The sequence below is a fragment of the Oncorhynchus clarkii genome, chromosome 25, assembly GCF_045791955.1.
Source record: "Oncorhynchus clarkii lewisi isolate Uvic-CL-2024 chromosome 25, UVic_Ocla_1.0, whole genome shotgun sequence".
Lineage (NCBI taxonomy): Eukaryota > Metazoa > Chordata > Actinopteri > Salmoniformes > Salmonidae > Oncorhynchus > Oncorhynchus clarkii.
Genome location: NC_092171.1, coordinates 2,155,244 through 2,169,431, shown reverse-complemented (window position 1 = coordinate 2,169,431; position 14,188 = coordinate 2,155,244).

The following is a 14,188-nucleotide window of genomic DNA, read 5'->3' as shown; positions in this document are numbered from 1 at the left end:
ACTTAACCACTTATCCCAGTCTTTGCCAGTGTCAGCCACAAACTTTCTCGGCATGTTTTCGAGCATTTGTTTGAACCGCTCTACGAGCCCATCTGTTTCGGGATGGTAGGGAGTGGTCCTCAAGCCCTTGATGCCCAGCTGTTGGTGGAGTTGAACCCTCAGTCGGGAGGTGAAGTTTGTCCTTTGGTCTGTCAGGATTTCATCTGGTATTCCTACATGACAGAAGAACTGAACAAGAGCACTGCTTATTTTTGGAGTGGTTATGGAATGGAGTGGGAAGACTTTAGGGAACCGGGTGGCATATTCACATATCACCAGTATGACCTCGTTACCTGCACTACTCTTCTCCAAGGGTCCAACAATATCCATTTCAATTATCTTGAATGGGGTAGAGATCACTGGCAGGGAAAAGAGAGGAGCCTGGTCAGACCTACGGACAGCACTGGTTTTCTTGCATGTGGGGCATTTTTTGCAGTATGTTTGCACATCAGTATACATGGAGGGCCAAAAGAAACGGGGGCCTAGCCTGAGGTAGTTCTTATGTTGCCCTAGATGCCCTAGATGTTGCCCTAGATGTGCAAGGTTTAGAACAAGTGCTTTACACTTAGACAGCACCACTAACGTTCTGCTATCTGCTTCCGACCCAAGCTATGTTAATCCTCCTATATGAAGATCGGCTGTCCTCAAGATGCCGCTGTTACTGAAAGGAGGTAAGAATGTGTGTAATGTATGAACTGAGATAGCTAGGTTAACTTGTGTGTATACCCACATTGCTAACGTAGCTGAAAACGGAGCAAGGAGGGGGACATTTGTATGTGTGTGTGTGTGTGTGTGTTATCTTACCAAATGCTGCCCCCGGCTGGTGATGGACTTCTCCATCACAGTGTGCATCGGAATTCGGTAAGAAGGACACACATCGTTGAATCCTCTACTTGCATGTTCTTTTAAGATAAATTACCATAATCTAAATTAGATTTCTGTCATTCTGAGCACCTTAGCTGGACACCCTAATCAGGTTACGCACCCAGTGCATATGGGTCCTGTAATTTCTGTAATTTCCTGTAATGTCCGGTAAATTGAAATGCTGCCAGTCAAATGTCTGGGGCCACAGTTTCCAAATGGAAACCCTGATACATACTGTATGTTGGTGATTGTCTTATAATGAAATAGACAAAGAAATAATAATGGTGATGATGACTCAAGATGCCTTTTTGGTTTAAAACCTCTTAACCTAAAATTACATACCCAAATCTAACTGCCTGTAGCTCAGGACCTGAATCAAGGATATGCATATTCTTGATACCATTTGAAAGGATACACTTTGAAGTTTGTGGAAATGTGAAATTAATGTAGGAGAATATAACACATTAGATCTGGTAAAAGATAATACAAACAAAAAAACATTCATAATAATGTTTTCATCTTTGAAATGCAAGAGAAAAGCCATACTTTCAAATAGGACTATAAGTGTCATTTAGATTTTGGCCACCAGATGGCAGCAGTGTGTGTGCAAAGTTTCCGACTGATCCAGTAAAGAATTATATTACTGCACAATATTTTGTATCAAGTCTGCCAAAGTTTGCCCAAATGTGCTGAATTGGTCAATTGATACATTTTCAAGTACATAACTATGGAGAACATACACAAATGCCATGGTAATAACAAATGTAAGTTTACACACTCCCAGGAATGTCATACATGACATTATACACTAACTTTCACACATGTAGATGGCCGGGTGGGGTGGGTGTGGAGCCAGAGACAGCAGTGGGGTCAAATTGTAGACCCCAGTTCCTACATTTGAACATAAAAATGGATTTGATCAAACAAAACTATGCTACATTTTATCTCTAGGACCCCCAGGATGACAAATCTGAGCAAGGTTATTGAATGTAAGTACATTATTTACCTTCAGAGGTGAATGTATAACGCAGTTGCTGTGATAAAAGTTTTGCTGTTGTTGTGCACTCTCCTCAAACAATAGCATGGTATTTGTTCACTACAATAGCTACTGTTAATTGGACAATGCAGCTAGATTAACAAGAATTGAAACTTTCTGCCCATATAAGACATGTCAATGTCCCGGAAAGTTGGCTGTTGTATAAAACGTAATTTTAGTCACATTAGCGCACATTAGCAACAACCGTTCCGGTTTAGGGACACCCATTCCATAGAGTAACACTAGAACTGCTAGGCCTCGCTGGACTCCCCTTCAAGGTAATGAGCAGTCATTCTGACTGCAAGATTCAAACAGTGTTATTAGTACATTTTATATATCGCAAAAATTATGATTTGGTTGTGCTTGTGAAGGTCTAAGGTATAATTAAAATTGTAATTTATACATACCTTTATGTTACTGTAGGTGTACAGTGCATTCAGAAAGTATTCACACCTTCATTCACCTTTACTTTTTCCGCCTATTGTTGTGTTAAAGCCTGAATTTAAAATGGATTAAATTGAGCTCGTGTCACTGGCCTACACACAATACCCCATAATGTCGAAGTGGAATTATGTTTTTTGAAAACATTTCACCATGAGGCCATTGGTGACTTTGAAACAATAATAGAGTTTAATGGCTGCGATCGGAGAAAACTGAGGATAGATCAACAACATTGTGGTTTCTAACCTAATTGACAGAGTGAAAAGATGAAAGCCTGTACAGAATAGTATTCCAAAACATGCATCCTGTTTGCAACAAGTCACTAAAGTAATACTGCAAAACATGTGGCAAAGCAATTAACTTTTTATCCTGAAGATAAAGTGTTATGTTTGGTGCAAATCCAACACATTACTGAGTACCACTCTCCATATTTTCATGGCTGCATCATGTTATGGGTATGCTTGTCATCGTTAAGGACTGGGGAGTTTTTCAGGATAAAAAATAAATTAAATGGCAAAATCCCAGACACTGGGAGATGAATTCACCTTTCAGCAGGACAGTAACCTAAAACATAAGGCCAAATCTAAACTGGAGTTGCTTACCAAGAAGACAGTGAATGTTCCTGAGTGGCATAGTTACAGTCAAGACTTAAATCTGCTTGAAAATCTATGGCAAAACTTGAAAATGGATTTTGTCACTGGGCTTCCTCTGTCAGATGGCAACACCACCATACTGACGGTGGTAGATAGGTTCTCCATTGCCACCCATTTCATCCCTCTTCCTAAGTTACCTTCAGCCAAGGAGACGGCCAACTCATGGTGCAGCACGTCTTCCGAATCCATGGACTCCGATCGACATTGTCTCGGATCGGGGTCCTCAGTTTTCGTCCCGATTCTGGACCCTTACCAGGTCGTCGGCCAGCCTGTCATCCGGGTTTCATCACCAATCCAACGGCCAGTCGGAGTGAGCCAATGAAGACATGGAGACGGCACTCCGGTGTCTCAATGCTAGGAACCCCACCACCTGGAGTCAGCAACTGGTCTGGGTGGAATATGCCAGGAACACTCTCCCCTGCTCGGCCATCGGACTCTCCCCCTTCGAATGCTTCATGGGGTATCAGCTTTCGCTCTTCCCAGAGCAAGAAGTTGAGGTCAACAAACCTTCAGCCCAGATGTTCGTCCGCCGCTGTTGGCGTACCTGGAAAAGAGCTCGGGCGGCTCTTCTCAAGACCATCTCCAGGTATCGTCGACAAGCGGGTCACCACCGGACTCCGGCTCCCCGCTATCATATCGGTCAGAGGGTATGGTTGCACACTCGGGACCTGCCCCTCCGGGTGGAATCACACAAACTTTCCCACCATTTCAATGGTCCTTACCCCATTTCTAGAGTCCTTAGTCCCATTGCTGTCCGCCTGCTGTTGCCCCGTACCTTCTGTGTTCATCTTACTTTTCATGTGTCCAGGATTAAGCCCTTGTCTCACAGTCTTGTCTTCTGTCTCTAGGCCCATCCCTCCCCCATGTCATTGATTGTCAGCCAGCGTACATGGTGAGATGCATCCTGAGGGTTCGACCACGGGGCAGGGGTTTCCTGTACCTGGTTGACTGGGAGGGTTATGGCCCGGAGGAGAGGTGCTGGGTTCCCGCTAAAGACATCCTCATCGCTAATTTTCACCGTCGACACCCTGGTAAGCAAGGTATGCGTCCAGATAGGACGCCAGGTGGTATTGTCACGCCCTGATCTGTTTCACCTGTTTTTGTGATTGTCTCCAACCACCTCCAGGTGTCACCTGTTTTCCTCATTAGTCCATGAGTACTTATTCCTGAGTTCCCTGTTTGTCTGTTGCCAGTTCGTCTGGTCAAGTCTGTTTTCGTTCTCCCGGTTTTGACCCTTTCCTGCCTCTACTCTGAACCCGCCTGCCTGACCATTCTGCCTGTCCTGACCTAGAGCCTGCGTACCACCCTGTACCTCCTGGACTGACGTTATGATATTTTGCCTGTCCCCGACCATTCTATTGCCTGCCCTTTGGATTATAATACAGTTGAAAGTCGTACATTTACATACACCTTAGCCAAATACATTTATACTCAGTTTTTCACAATTCCTGACATTTAATCAAAGTAAGAAATTCCCTGTCTTAGGTCAGTTAGAAACACCACTTTATTTTAAGAATGTGAAATGTCAGAATAACAGTAGAGAGAATTATTTATTTCAGCTTTTATTTCTTTCATCACATTCCCAGCGGTTCAGAATACACTCAATTAGTATTTGGTAGCATTGCCTTTAAATTGTTTAACTTGGGTCACAAGCTTCCCACAATAAGGTGGGTGAATTTTGGCCCATTCCTCCTGACAGAGCTGGTGAAACTGAGTCAGGTTTCTAGGCCTCCTTGCTTGCACACACTTTTTCAGTTCTGCCCACAAATTTTCTATAGGATTGAGGTCAGGGCTTCCAATACATTGACTTTGTTGTCCTTAAGCCATTTTGCCACAACTTTGGAAGTATGCTTGTGGTCATTGTCCAATTGGAAGACCCATTTGCGTCCAAGCTTTAACTTCCTGATTGATGTCTTGAGATCTTCAATATATCTACATAACTTTCCCTCCCTCATGATGCCATCTATTTTGTGAAGTGCACCAGTTCCTCCTGCAGCAAAGCACCCTCACAACATGATGCTTCCACTCCTGTGCTTCACGGTTGGGATGGTGTTCTTCGGCTTGCAAGCCTCCCCCTTTTTCCTTCAAACATAACTCAAAAGGCACTCGCACATCTGAGCAATCTTATTTGCTTATTTGATTTTTCCCATGATGTCAAGCAAAGAGGCACTGAGTTTGAAGGTAGGCCTTGAAATACATCCACAGATACACCTCCAATTGACTTAAATGAGAAGCTTTAGAATCAGAAGCTTCTATTGCCATGACATCATTTTATGGAATTTTCCAAGCTGTTTAAAGCCACAGTCAACTTAGTGTTTGTAAACTTCTGACCCACTGGAATAATGATACAGTGAATTTTAAGTGAATTGTCTGTTAACAATTGTTGAAAAAATTACTTATGTCATGCACAAAGTAGATGTCCTTACCGACTTGCCAAAACTATAGTTTGTTAACAAGAAATTTGTGGAAAGGTTGAAAAACGAGTTTTCATTGACTCCAACCTAAGTGTATGTAAACTTCCGACTTCAACTGCATGTAAATGATATGTATGTATTTCATTTTAAATTAATTTGCTAACATTTCTAAACATGTTTTCACTGTCATTATGGGGTATTGTGTGTGGATGAGTGAGGAACAAAATCTATTTAATCCATTTAGAATTTTGTCTGTAACATCAACAAAATGTGGAGTAAGTTAAGGGGTATGAATCATTTCTGAAGACAGTGTATGAATTGGTTGAAACTTCCTTAGCAGCTTGTTTGGATTGCAGTAGTATACTTGTTTGAACATTAGAACCGAGTGTGCACATAGGCATGGCTGACAGGGTTCGTCATGGTCAGTTCCGGAAGAACGGAAAATGAAAATGTGTTCTGATTTGACAAATTCAGGTACTGAACACCACCCCGATGATATAAATCTATATACACTGACAACTTTAAACGCAACATGTAATGTGTTGGTCCCATGTTTCATGAGCTGAAATAAAAGATCCCGAAATTGTCCATAAGCACAAAAACCTTATTTCTCTCAAATGTTGTTCACAAATTAGTTTACTTCCCTGTTAGTGAGCATTTCTCCTTTGCCAAGATAATCCATCCACCTGGCAGGTGTGCAATATCAAGAAGCTGATGAAACTGCATGATCGTTACACAGTTGCACAGGCCACTCCAAAATGTGCAGTTTTGTGACACAACCCAATGCCACAGATGTCTCAAGTTTTGAGGGAGAGTGCAATTGGCATGCTGACTGCAGGAATGCCCTCATGAGCGGTTTCCAGATAATTTAATGTTAATTTCTCTAAAATAAGCCGCCTCCGTCGTTTTAGAGAATTTGGCAGTACTTCCAACCGGCCACACAATCGCAGAGCACATGTATGGCGTTGTGTGGGCGAGCGGTTTACTGATGTCAACATCATGAACGGAGTGCCCCATGGTGGCGTTGGGGCTTATTGTATGGGCAGGCATAAGCTACGGACAACGAATACAGTTGCATTTTATCTATGGCAATTTGAATGCACAGAAATACTGTGACGAGATTGCATGTTGTGTTTATATTTTTGTTCGGTATAGAATATGAAGAAAAAAGAAATGGCTGAAGAAGTTAGAGGCTAGTTCCATTAGGGTGTAATTTAATGAATATTACATGGCAGATAATATCACGAATAAAACAAAAAGGAGAATTTGCATAAAGAACCCAAAATCTGATCGGAGGCTACCTTGGGTGAGTTGGGATTCATGATAATATCCGTTTGTTATTCCAGAAACGGCCAGAGCAGCAATGGGCGGGTCGCCAACACAGCAGCCATACACAAGCACAGGAGGAAGAGGTGGGTGAAGAGGGGGATGAAGAAGAGGGTCAGGATAAATTGATGGACGAAGGGGACACAGCAGAGGGCAAAAGACGATGTAAGTCAAAGTGTATCCCTCTATTTCCTCTCTCACCCCTATGATCTCCTGCATGTCAAAACAATCAATATATGTGTGTAGTTCATTGGGGCACACAGTAGCAAAACGCTTTGAAACTGAAGTTGAAAATGATTGTTATTTTTGGACAAGTCGTGGTTGTCCCTCCCAGTTTCTCCCATTTGGTGACTAATGAACACAACCCTATCTTTATAAGGCAGTCCCTTCAGCCAAGGGATTTAGACATGCAGGGTGAAGACAAGCCAGACATAAAGACAAGTAAACATAGATGTTTAAACCACAATGCTTCTAAACTAATTTACTCTATGTAAACATAGAATAAGACAAGACCTAAGGAAAGTGCTTGTTAACACAAAGAATATACTCGGCAATGGGTGTTATACATGACATTATCATGCATTGTTAAACACGGGCCTTGCACTGTAAAACATATTGTGCCCCTTTTACTTAAAAAAAATGTAGGTAACTATTTGCATCAGCCTTTTAAGTAAATCCAACAAGGCGGATCATTTAAGTATAATATACTTCGCTTTTAGTGCATAACAAACACAAATATATTAAGTGAAAACAACTAACAGGATCTCAAATTCCTTTCATTCAACTTAATTTTATCAGGTTCAGAAAATGTTTTTTTTAGTCCCAGAACTAATGTTGTGCTCCTTGGGATGTTTAAAGCTTGGGAAATCTTTTTGTATCCAAACCCGGCTTTAAACTTCTTCACAACAGTATCTCGGACCTGCCTGGTGTGTTCCTTGTTCTTCATGACGCTCTCTGCGCTTTTAACGGAACTCTGAGACTATCACAGTGCAGGTGCATTTATACGGAGACTTACACACAGGTGGATTGTATTTATCGTCATTAGTCATTTAGGTCAACATTGGATCATTCAGAGATCCTCACTGAACTTCTGGAGAGAGTTTGCTGCACTGAAAGTAAAGGGGCTGAATAATTTTGCATGCCCAATTTTTCAGTTTTTGATTTGTTAAAAAAGTTTGAAATATCCAATAAATGTCGTTCCACTTCATGATTGTGTCCCACTTGTTGTTGATTCTTCACAAAAAATACAGTTTTATATCTTTATGTTTGAAGCCTGAAATGTGGCATAAGGTCGCAAAGTTCAAGGGGGCCGAATACTTTCGCAAGGCACTGTACTTACTATTGCTTAGATCTTATTTTCAAGTGATCGGAAAAGGTCAAAAAGGTTGAGGACAGCTCAATGGTAATCCCTTGTCAATAAGGCACCAAATCACTTGCTTGGAAGAATAATAGGACCCGCCTTTAAGAATAATAGTGAAGACATCAGAACTGTGAAATAACACATATGGAATCATGTCGTAAACAAAGAAGTATTGGCAAAGTAGCCACCCTTTGCCTTGATGACAAGGCAGCTTCATGAGGTAGTCACCTGGGATGCATTTCAATTAACAGGTGTGCCTTATTAAAAGTTAATTTCTTAATGAAGGTAATAACCTACCTTGTCACAACACAACTGAGACAATCAGCTAGATGTGTCGGCATAAAGTAATTGTCTCTGGCCCCCTCCCAGTTAGGGGGAGTGATGAGCTCTACAGCAGAGTCTCATAACTCAATAGCTGGTTGAAAACTGTTTTCTGCCCCTCCCAAAAGATAGAATTTGTAGATAATTGGCCCTCTTTCTGGGACTCACCCAAAAACAGGACCAAGCCTGGCCTGTTGAGGAGTGACGGACTCCATCCTAGCTGGAGGGGTGCTCTCATCTTATCTACGAACATAGACAGGGCTCTAACTTCCCTAGCTCCACAATGAGAGAGGGTGCAAGCCAGGCAGCAGGCTGTTAGCCAGCTTAGTGGAGCCTGCCACTAGCACAGTCAGTGTAGTCAGCTCAGCTATCCCCATTGAGAACGTGTCTGGGCCTCGATCTAGGTTGGGCAAAACTAAACATGGTGGTTTTCGCCTTAGCAATCTCACTGGAGTAAAGAACTCTTCCATTCCTGAAGGAGATTGTAATATCTCACATCTGAAAATAGGGCTACTTAATGTTAGATCCCTCACTTCCAGGGCAGTTATAGTCAATGAACTAATAATCACTGATCATAATCTTGATGTGATTGGCCTGACTGAAACATGGCTTAAGCCTGATGAATTTACTGTGTTAAATGAGGCCTCACCTCCTGGTTACACTTGTGACCATATCCCCCGCGCATCCCGCAAAAGGCGGAGGTGTTGCTAACATTTACGATAGCAAATTTCAATTTACAAAAAACCCCAGACGTTTTCGTCTTTTGAGCTTCTAGTCATGAAATCTATGCAACCTACTGAATCACTTTTATAGCTACTGTTTACAGGCCTCCTGGGCCATATACAGCGTTCCTCACTGAAATCCCTGAATTCCTATCGGATTTCTTATAAGCACCCTGGTTAGAGTGCCGCTCCTCAAAAGCGGCAGCTCTACCCTTTATTTCAGTGCGGATATTGTCCGTAATCCATGGCTTCTGGTTGGGGTATGTACTGGTTGGGATCACTGTGGGGATGACTTCATCGATGCACTTATTGATGAAGCCAGTGACTGAGGTGGTGTACTCCTCAATGCCATTGGAAGAATCCCAGAACATATTCCAGTCTGGGCTTGCAAAACAGTCCTGTAGCTTAGCATCGGCGTCATCTGACCACTTCACTGGTGCTTCCTGCTTTAGTTATGTCTTGTAAGCAGAAATCAGGAGTATATAATTATGGTCAGATTTGCCAAATGGAGGGCGAGGGAGAGCTTTGTACGCGTCTCTGTGTGTGGAGTAAAGGTGGCCTAGAGTTTTTTTCCCTCTGGTTTCACAATTAACATGCTGGTAGAAATTAGGTCAAATGGATTTGAGTTTCCCTGCATTCCCCGGCTACTAGGAGCGTCACCTCTGGATAGGCGGTTTCCTGTTTGCTTATGGCCTTATACAGTTCATTGAGTGCAGACTCAGTGCCAGCATGGTTTTGTGGTGATAAATAGACAGCTACGAACAATATAGATGAAAACTCTCTTGGTATATCGTGTGGTCTACAGTTTATCATGAGATACTATACCTCAGGCGAGCAAAACCTTGAGACTTCCTTAATATTAGATTTTGTGCACCAACTGTTGTTTACAAATATACATAGACTGACACCCCTTGTCTTACCGGAAGCAGCTGTTCTATCTTGCCGATGCAGCGTAAAACCCACCAGCTGGATTTGATCCATGTCGTCATTCAGCCACAACGGTGAAACACTAGATATTACAATTTTTTATGTCCCGTTGGTCGGATATTCATGATCGTAGCTCGTGTCTTTTGTTATCGAATGATTGTACGTTGGTTAATAGGACTGATGGTAGAGCAGGGGTGGGCAATTCCATTCCTTGAGGGTCTGATTGGTGACACAGTTTTGCCCCAGCCCCAGCTAACACATCTGACTCCAATAATCACCTAATTATGATCTTCAGTTTAGAATGCAATTTGTGGTAGATCTGACTGGCTATTGCCTATTGCCTACTAAACATCTAAAAGATAATGATATTTCTAGAGGCACTTTCACAGGCCAGTACTTGGGCACCAGCAGCCATCCCCACCTCCCCTTGCCCCCTGGCCACATACCCGACCCTCTGAAACCCCAGTATATTCTAAACGGATATTATATGACTTGCCTTTACCTTTGTGATAGAGTAACCTGCGCACTCTGCATTCACATCTGTGTTTGTGCCCCTGTGTTGAGCTCCCGTTCGTGACCCTGCACACACAAAGCCACTTAGCGGAAGGGTGGATGACACTCCACACAGCCTAAAGGAGGGGAAGAAGGGATGAGACAGAAAGGGAGGCTTTATTTGTCTGTTGCTTGGGAACCCAGTGTGTTGTGTTGTGGGCACAGTGCCTTGATCTTATGATAATGATCACTTAAGAGTGTGTGTGTGTGTGTGTGTTTGTGTGTGGTCGTAAATTAGCTAGTAAATATACAGCAGGCGACCGGGGGCACATTTTAAGGCTCGTATTCACTATTCAGTGAGTCGGGTGAAGAATAGTAATTGTAGGTTGTGAGAATGGGGAGATTGGGTCCTGCCGCTCCGTTTGATGACTCATTACGGCTCCATTTACGTCCAGGGCTAGGTCTCAAATGGCACCCTTTGTCTCTGCCCAGAGAGCAACACAAGGAGAAAAAGGCTGCTGAACGAGAAGTGGTCCTGTCTGTCAATAGTGATTACACATAACAGGATGCAATTTAAAACTGCATGGCTGACTCGCGTGTGTTTGTGCGTGCGCTTGGTTGTCTTGCTGTGTACAAAACAAATGTCACATTTGGTTTGGAATTAAGTGCCATTTAAGACGGTTTTGTGAAGAGGAATATTAACAATTTTTCTATTGCATCTGTATTATGTATTATTTTTTGTTTAGTCCTGGACAGAGTGGGCGAAAGGACAGTCTGGAGACACGGCAGATCTGAAGAAACGAAAGAGTGGAGAAGCGGAGGACAGCGGACACGAGAACGGACCTTGCGAGGCTGAGAACAGTGCCAAAAAGAAAAAGCCTCTAGACAACTCAGCCAACCTCTCAGCGTTCGCCTTCAACACAAATGAAATATAAGGCTATATCATGGACCGATTTATACATTTTGCTCCCTATGTCTGTTTATTTCGGGTCATAGGTCACAGCAAAATAATTCTCATTTGTGAGGTGTTTTCACGTTGTCATTGTGGGGTGCTTTCCGAGTGCATAGCATATATTCATGTCTGTCAAGTTATTGTTTAATGCCAAATGTAATTCAATTGCATTGTTATATTGTGACAGGAAACAATAAAAGCTATAATTACTCCCAAAAATATAATTTGTGGACTGGTGCTGAGTATGAGAACTTTTAAGATGTATTTGGTATAATATGTTATCATAATATATAGTCTCACAGGTGTCTAGAAATGCTCATTAGAACTGTTTGGTATGCCTGTTATGCAGCCATCGTCGATGATATCTCGAGCACTTGAAATAGCTGTGAAAATGTCATCGTTTTTAGCTTGTATTGTTTTTGACAACAAAAATATATATATTTATTGTACAACATAAAACCAGTCATGTTAGTTTCAGTATCATAACAACCTTCATAATGCATTGTTCATAATTGTTTTATAAATAAAAGTCCTTTCAAAACAGAGGTGAAGCAAGGCCATTCCAGATTGAATATTGGCCCACCCAATCAGGCTGGCTGTAACATGTGCGCTGGGAGTTGGGAAGCAAGTTCAGGGAGTGAATCATTTAATAAATAAATGAAAACATAATACAAAACAAGAAACACAAACAACGCACAGACATGAAACTGAAACAGTCAGTCAATAACACCTGAGGAAAGAACCAAGGGGAGTGACCAATATAGGGAAGATAATCAAGGAGGTGATGGAGTCCAGGTGAGTGTCATGAGGCGCAGGTGCGCGAGACGAGGGTGACAGGTGTGCGGGATAATCAGCAGCCTGATGACCTAGAGGCCAGAGAGGGAGTATACGTGACAGTACCCCCTCCCCGACACGCAGCTCCAGCCGCAGGACGCCGTCAAAAGGGACAAACCCAGGGATCAGGAGCAGACCGGTCACCCCCTGCTGATGCGCGAGAACCTGTCATGCCAGCTGAGGTACAGGAACCTGTCGAGTCAGCTGAGGCGTGGGAACCTGGCAGATCGGTTGAGGCAGGGGAGCCTGGCAATCTGACTGAGGCAGGAGAACTTGGCGAGCCAGTGGAAGCAGGGGAGCCCGGCGATCCGGCAGCGGCATGAAAGCCCAACGAGCTGGCTGAGTCAGGGGAGCCTGGCAATCCGGCTGAGGCATGAGAGCGTGGCGATCCGGCTGAGGCATGAGAATACATTTTAAAAAACACTCCCTGATGCTTCCCTTAGGTGAGGGGTAATTCTGCTAGGAGTCGGGAAGCAAGTTCAGGGAGTAAATCATTTAATTAATAAATGAAAACATAATATAAAACAAGAAACACAAACAACGCACAGACATGAAACTGAAACAGAGTCAGATGCTGTCCTAGAGGCTGGAGACGGAGTATACGTGACACTGGCTGTTGTTTGTATTGTCTCTGACTAATCATAAATGTTCATAACTTCAATAGGAGGTTCCTGGGATCTAATTGGTTATGTCGCAATATGGTCCCCACTTCCCCACACACATACAGTACCTCAAATTGTATTTGTCACATGCTACAACAGGTTGTAGACTTTACCATGAAATGCTTACTTCTGAGCCCTTTCCCAACAATTTAGAGTTAAAAAGTTTTTAAAAATTGCTAATATAAAAATAAAAAGAATTGTAAAAAAATAACAACATGCAATAACATACATGTTACTGGAGCATTATTTCAGTGATGCTTGTAGTCATGGTAATAAAACAGAACAAATGACCAATTTGTATGTATTTAATCCTATTCATTCGATTGTTTTCTCGCGCTGCTTCTTTAAAATCAGCCATTTTACTGTTTTAAGCCATTCTCACTTCCCCCACCTGGGAAGTGCTTCATGACAGCATCTGTTGGGGGAAAGCAGCAAATATTGACATTTTAGTCATTTAGCAGACAGACTTGTCCAGAGCGACTGACAAATGAAAATGTAAGCACTCACTACTGTAAGATAAAGGGCAGTTAGGGGTTGGGTTTGGGGTCATAAATAAAAAATAAATTATGGAAAAACTTGTGAAAATTCAGATTCAGTTTAATAAGAAATCCTTGACCTTTAATTCCCTATTTGCAATGATTGATTTGTAAATTCAATTAAGGGATAGTTAACTTTTTTAAAGCTTATAGCCAGTCTGCTGGTTCCTTGCTCTGAAAGTTGTCTATGGGCCAGGAGAAACTGCAATCCATGGTTTAGGGTTGCTAAAAATAGCCACTATTAACTTGAGGGGATTTTGCCACTAACATTGAACTTTTGTTAGCCATCTGACCATACGTAAAAAAAAAGAAGTGAACTAACCCTGTTATGGGGTATTCATTTTTAAAGGGATACTGAGAGTCAGATGAACTCACGAATACCATTTGAATGAATACCAGTCTCAGCGTGCAGTTTGGAGATGAATGAAGTCAACATGCCATGAGTCATAATATTATTTTTTAAATATCATGTCAAATCTGTCAAATGCTCATTTACAATCGGTGAACAAAAACCTACTCACCAGTTATTGCGGCCACTTTTTCAGGATCCAATCTTTATTTTTCTCCCTATCACCTCCCCTTTTAGCTTTGCCAACTAGAATTGTTTAA